Source organism: Amblyomma mixtum, chromosome 2 (assembly GCF_055824585.1).
Source record: "Amblyomma mixtum isolate Tamu chromosome 2, ASM5582458v1, whole genome shotgun sequence".
NCBI classification, from domain to species: domain Eukaryota; kingdom Metazoa; phylum Arthropoda; class Arachnida; order Ixodida; family Ixodidae; genus Amblyomma; species Amblyomma mixtum.
This window is the reverse complement of record NC_143013.1, coordinates 274354742-274361737: the sequence shown is the minus strand read 5'-3', so window position 1 is coordinate 274361737 and position 6996 is coordinate 274354742.

The following is a 6996-nucleotide window of genomic DNA, read 5'->3' as shown; positions in this document are numbered from 1 at the left end:
ATGAGTAAACAACAGCACGCGACGGAGCTCTTTCAGAGCCCAAGATTTCAGTATTAGCTGCTGCCAAGCACTGCTTTCAAATAACGACCAGCAGACAAGCGAACTCAAAGGTGACAGAACAATTTTCCACGCAGTGGATTTAAGCAGGCGCGCGCTGTCATATCAGCGCAGCAGACGACGCGCGAGCGCATTGCACAGCAGTAGCAGCGAAAGACACGACTAAAATGGTCCGGTTACCCTTAGCGACAAGTGCTTCTGAGATCCCTTTTAAAAAAAGTTTTGATTGTACTTGAAACAACATGAATGCAGCCAAAAACTCAACGACAGAACAGCTGCGAACGGTCTGCGTTTCTATGAGCGACGGCGCGGCAGTGATCCTACTCCGGTGGCGGCGCGTGGCGGCGAAAGGCCGTACTAGCCTCGACGGCGGGCTCCCATTGTTCGTCTCACTCACTCGACTGCAGTAAGACGTCTGGTGAAAGAGCGGCGGTTCAGCTTCCACTGCCGACGCGCGCGCGCTCGTTCTACCGCAACTGTGTGACGACACGGTCGCTGTAGGTCGCTGTGCACAGCTGCGCCCCCCACCGGCGCGCCGGTTGAAAAGGAGGGGAGGAGGTTGCGCCGCCGCGCGAAGGAGAGGCCGCAGTTGGCACGATTCTAGCGCATGGACGGACACCGCGAGCATGAGCCATTAAAGGCTTTCGCCTTAATAAGCCTGAACTTTATCACATATCATGTTCGAGTTTATGGCACCCAGTGGTCGGATCGCACAAAGACGCAGCGAATGGCCTTTTCCACACCTGATGCAATAAGGCCCAATTTTTTTTTTTTTCATTTTGAGAGATTCTGAGCGCGTTTCTTCTGTGATAACTTGGTGGAAAAAAGGTGTGCAACAAAATGAAGCTCTCTTGCCTTACGGTTATTGCACGAATTTAGTTCGATCTTTGGCTTCAAGGCTTCAATGTCCTACTGGGTTGTTGAGAACATGACAAAACTACTCTCACATGATCACACACTCTACACGCCATCCTTGAATAGCTCATCTATTGCAATATATCTGTGCCTTGAAGGCCGAGAAAAAGGGCTAAAATTTTGTGCTCTTCATTCTGTTTCTTGTGTTGATTTAAAATGCTAACAGTTACTGTTCTTTGATAAGAATCATATTCCTAATATAGACCCAGCGGAAACTCGTCCGACTGGCTGGGGAAGCCGCCGAGGAACAACACATCCCGGCCAGCATACAAGGCGGTGTCTCCCCGGTGTTGGGGCGCGCACCTTCTCTGTTGGACAATATATGTTTGATCTCTCTTCTTCTCTTTAAGCTGCGGGGCGGTGGGGACATATGTGGGCTGCATGCGTTGGCATTGACAACGTTGTGCCATTTTAAGGAAGGGAAGTGCGCATAATTGACTTCCTTGGTCAGTGGACGCCTGAATCACGCTCATAGGTACGTGGGGTGATGAGACAGAGATGTGGGCTGCAGGCATTGACAACGTGTACCAGAAACGCGGCGCTGAAGCCATAGGCCGTCGGCGTTCATTGTGTTAACTGTCGTTGGCATTGACAGCGTTTTAGACTGCGATGATTTCAAGGAAAGGAAGTGCGCATAACTGGCTCCCCGGGTCAGCGGACGCCTGAAACTTGTCTTCAGGTACGTGGTGTGGTGTGAGAGAGATGTGGGCTGCATGCGTTAGCGCTGAACGTTGTGGCAGACACGCGGAACAGCAGCAATAGGCCGCAGCGTTCATTGGGAGAGCAACCTCTCAAGATCAACCATTAACTGCCACCTGCCAGGAGGAAGGAGATAGGGGAAGAAGGAAATTCGGTGGGCTTATGGGTACTGAAAGAGGCAGTGCTCCAAATTATCATATGGTGAGAGGCTGTTGGGGAAGGAAGGGTCAAGCAGGAAGGACCTGAATGAGCTCATCAAGGTCTGCAGGGATTGTGTGGTTTTGAAGGGAACGAATGACCTTCATTGGATCAGTGTATATTGTTTGCACTGATTTTGGGGGTAATTTATTGAATTAGATGATGGTGTGCACAAGAAGGACAGTTTCCAGGGCGAAAGCATGAAGACTGCGGTGGACCTCCCACATGTGTATGAGTTTGGTGTCAGGAGTGGGGCCATCCTCGTCCTGGGTAGTCGTGGAGGTGGCATTGGCGGTGTCTTCGAGCAGTGAGTTCGTCATGTGTCCAGGTCGTCTATGGGGGTTGAAGTGCGTTTGGCGCGCACGTATCCGAAGGCGTCCCAGTTAGTGTGCTTGATTATCCGGTTGGGGGCTTTGCTGTGTGTAGCCGTTTAGGTTGTGCTGAGAGCACAGTGGTCCCTACCTGTGTTCATGCCGAGGTTTTCCCAGCTCCGTGCCGTTCGCCTCCAGCGAGAGAGTGAAGCTTACTCCATCAAATTCAGTCAGGAGCAATGGCATCAAACTCGCGACCGTCTTAACGGTCAGTTAGGATGCAAAAACTCGTGGTTCTTGCTCAGAAATCTACTGGACTCAACTCACACCAAATCCACATCTCACAAAATCTCAACCGCGACATACACGCCTTTCAGGGCAAAAATTATAAACTCCTCGCCACCCTGAAATACAAATATATTGTTACGTGCTTAGCACGCACGGGGGTTTATTCACAGAGGGGATCGGTCGGAGCAGGATGGAAGCAGGAAGCCTACCAGCGTCCTTCAGCTCTTTCTCTTCCTTTCTCCCTACTGGTCAGTCCTTCATCTTCTGCTTCTTCCGTCGAGGTTCTATGGAAGCACGTGACATTTCCCTCCTCGCAGACGAAGCCCGTCGGGCGAGTTAAATAGACCGTCTGGGATGGAATCGCTTGAGGCGGGCTACATGAACCACCTGAGACTGCCGTGACCGTCGACCACTAGCAGTTAGTCGTGATATAACGTAATTAACGTCACTTATGCACTCCAACACAACAAACGGTCCAGTGTAGTGGGATAGCAGTTTCTGACACAGACCACGCTTGCGTAGAGGGGTCCACAACCATACAATGTCACCAGGAACATAAGAAACTTCTTGGTGTTGGACGTCGTAGCGGATCTTGGAACGCTCTTGCGAAGATAAAATTCGAACGCGGGCAAGCTGGCGAGCTTCTTCAGCTCTGCAGAGTGTGTCGCAAGAGAAGGTTCGTCGTGGATGAAAAATGGTAGAATGGTTTCAAGGCCGCAGCGAGGCGAGCGAGCATAGAGCAGGTAAAAGGGGCTGTAGCCAGTTGTCTCATGTTGCGCTGTGTTGCATGCATGAGTAATGAACGGGAGGACGCCATCCCAGTCCTTATGATCTGCAGCGACGTACATAGCAAGCATGGTGGTGAGCGTCCAATTAGTGCGTTCTACCACACCGTTCGTTTGGGGATGATATGGCGTGGAGTGGCGAAAACTGCAGCTGCTGAGGCGGAGAAGTTCAACAACGTCCGCTGTAAATTGGCGTCCACGGTCGCTAATGAGAACTGCAGGAGGGCCGTGCCGAAGAATGACGAATCGAAGTAAGAAGTTAGATACTTCAGACGCAGTAGCAGCTGGTATCGCGGCTGTCTCACAATAACGGGTTAAGTGGTCTACGCACACAAGAATCCATCGATTTCCTTTCGAGGACCGTGGGAAAGGTCCAAGGAGGTCAATGCCAACTTGCTCAAACGGGGCTGTTGGAGGTGTGATTGGCCGCAGTTTGCCCGGTGGACTTGAAGTCGGCAGCTTAAAGCGCTGGCATTGCACACAGTTGGCTACATAGTGCTGGATGGTTGAACGCATGTTAGGCCAGTAAAATCGTTGTTGTGTGCGGTGGAGTGTGCGTGTCACTCCCAAGTGCCCAGACGTGGCGTCGTCGTGCATCATTTCAAGGACTGTGATGCGTAGGTTTTCGGGTACGACAAGAAGCATGCGTGCTCCTCCAGAAGCGAAATTCTTCTTATGAAGCAAACCGTCGCGAATGCAAAAAGTATTCTTTACAGAATCTTGAGCGGCATCAAACAAAGAGGTTAATGTTTGGTCTTTGCGTTGCTCAGTTCGGAAAACTTGAAGATCGGGGAAGGCTTGTGAAAGTGACGCCAAGTATTCATCAAAGTTGTCTGCGTCGTCATCAGTCGTTTGAAGCGGCAAACGGGAAAGACAATCGGCATCTGAGTGTTTACGGCCGCTTTTATGCACCACAGTGAAATTAAATTCTTGTAGGCGCAAAGCCCATCGAGCAAGCCGGCCACAGGGGTCGCGAAGACTCACTAGCCAGCAAAGCGAGTGGTGGTCGGTCACGACGGTGAAAGCATTCCCGTACAGATAGGAGCGGAAGCGCTGTACAGCGAAAACAACGGCGAGACATTCTTGCTCAGTAACCGTGTAATTTCTTTCGCTCTTACTCAATGAACGGCTGGCATATGCTACCACGTGCTGATCGTGACCATGGCGTTGTATAAGTACAGCGCCGATACCGATACCACTTGCACCAGTATGCACTTCAATTGGTGCAGATGGGCAGAAGTGGCGTAGGATGGGGCCCGAGGTCAAAAGAAATTTCAGATGTCGGAAAGCTGCGTCACATTCGCTGGTCCAATTGAACGGTGCATCTTTATGCAGCAAACACGTCAGTGGGTAAGCGATGTCCGCAAACCTCGCTATAAAGCGTCGAAAGTACGAGCAGAGCCCTAAAAAACTCTGCAGCTCTTTCACTGATTGAGGCACCATAAAACCTTTGACAGCTTCAATTTTCTTTGGGTCTGGTCGAACACCGTCTTTATCAACTAAATGACCAAGAACAATTGTTTCACGGTTCCCAAAATGACATTTCTTGGAATTGAGGATAAGGCCAGCTCATTCCATGCAATCAAGCACAATATCCAGGCGGCTGTTGTGCTCACTAAACGTTTTGCCAAAAATTACAACGTCGTCCAAATAACATAAACAAATTTGCCACTTAAGGCCACGCAGGATTGTATCCATGAACCGCTCGAATGTTGCAGGTGCGTTACATAATCCGAAAGGCATGACGTTAAACTCGTAAAGTCCGTCTGGTGTTATGAATGCCGTTTTTTCCCTATCTGCAGCGTGCATGGGGATTTGCCAGTAGCCGGATCTCAAATCAATAGAAGAAAAGTATGAAGCGGAGTGCAGACAATCAATTGCGTCATCTATACGTGGAAGCGGCTAGACGTCCTTCTTCGTGGCCGTATTTAAGCAACGGTAGTCAGCACAGAACCTCCATGTGCCATCTTTTTTCTTAACAAGGATAACTGGAGCTGCCCAAGGACTGGAAGACTCTCGAATTATGCCTCGCTTTAGCATCTCTTGAACTTGGTCATCTATTAACTTACGTTCAGTGGCTGAGACTCGATAGGGCTTCTGGCGTATAGGAGGTGCGGAGCCGGTGTTGATCGTGTGATGAATACGACTGGTAGGCGGTGGTGTAGAATCGTCTTTGGCAAAGTCGAACACGAACACGTGCTTCAGAAGGAGTTCCACTAGAGTGCGACGCTCGGTTGTGGGAAGAGCCTGATTAATCATAGCCTTAATTTGGGTCTCCATATCTCTTTTCACGTGCTGCTCACTGACAGAGTTGGTTAACGTCGCGACGGAACCTGACACACCTTCCTCGAAACGGGCGAGTTTGAGGCCCCGGGGCAACACAACTGGCTCTTCAGAGTGGTTCACTGTCCACAGCTCGGTACGGCCTCTCACCACGGGAACGACGCAACGAGGCACGACGATACTCTTCTTAGAGCAGGCGAGTGTCGTAGGCTCTACCACAGCTTCAAAAGATTCGCACTGATTGTGAATAGAGGAAACCCGCACGAATGCTGCGGAGAAAGCTGGTACAATAGTGTCTTCTTCCACCGCAAATGCTCCAAAATCCGGTGTCGAGTTATCCACAAGAGCTGAAAGTAGTGAAGAATTCAAAGCAATTTCTCCCGTACGACAGTCTAAAGTTGCACCACACTCTTGCAGAAAATCAATCCCAAGAATCACATCATGCGTTGACCGTGGTAGCACTGCGAATTCTGTTCTGAACGTTAGACCACCAATAACAACATCCGAAGCACACACACCAAGTGGAACCAAAGGTTCACCACCGACACCACGGAATAACGCTGCACGGTCACCACTAAACATCACTTTCCTACCTAAACGGTTCTTAAACCTCAAACTCATAACGGATACGGTAGCACCAGTGTCCACAAGAGCCATTGTTTTCACACCATCAATAAACACTTCCAGTTTGTTCTTCAACATAAACACGGGCAGAGGTATATTGGACGTCATCGACTTGCCGGCGGCCTCACCTCCATCGGCCGCGCCTCCTAGTTTCCCGGAGGCGGAGGGGATGCACGACGTCGAGGAGAAGGTGACCGCCGTTGGCGCTGAGGTGGCGGCGTCACACTGCGGTCAGATGCAGGTGATGAACTCCGCAAAGTGCTCGGACGGTACGGGTCCCAAGCGGACGTTGGGGGTCGCTGCTGCGCGGTGTGCACTTGTCCGTAAGTAGGCGCCGGGGGTTGGCAGTCTTGAGAAGTCGGGAAACGACGGCGGCAATATCTAGCGATATGCCCTGCAATGCCACACCGGTAGCACAAAGGTTGAGAACGCCAGCGACCGCCATAAAAGTCCTGGCGAACAAAGTCGCGACGTTGGCTGGAGCCAGGATCTCGCTGCTGACAAACCACGTCTTCTGGGTAGGTGGGCCTCCTTTCCGTCGGCTGGTGGCCATAACGTTGGGCAATGTTCCGATCGTCCATGGGCAAAGTGCCGTTAGGTTGAGCCCACGGAGTCGACAGGGCGGCAACATCTTCCTCCGGTGCAGAACTGTGCCGCAGATAATCTGTGCGGCAGAAGGTGTCCCGGGATCTCTCGAATCATATCAGCCATTGAATTTGGAGGACAGGCTTCAACACTGGCTATAGAGGTGACATTGGCCAATCTTCCGAATTTAGGGGTGATTCGGCGCAGCTTAAGAGATTCAAATGTTCTGCAATGTTTTATTACGTCAGCGG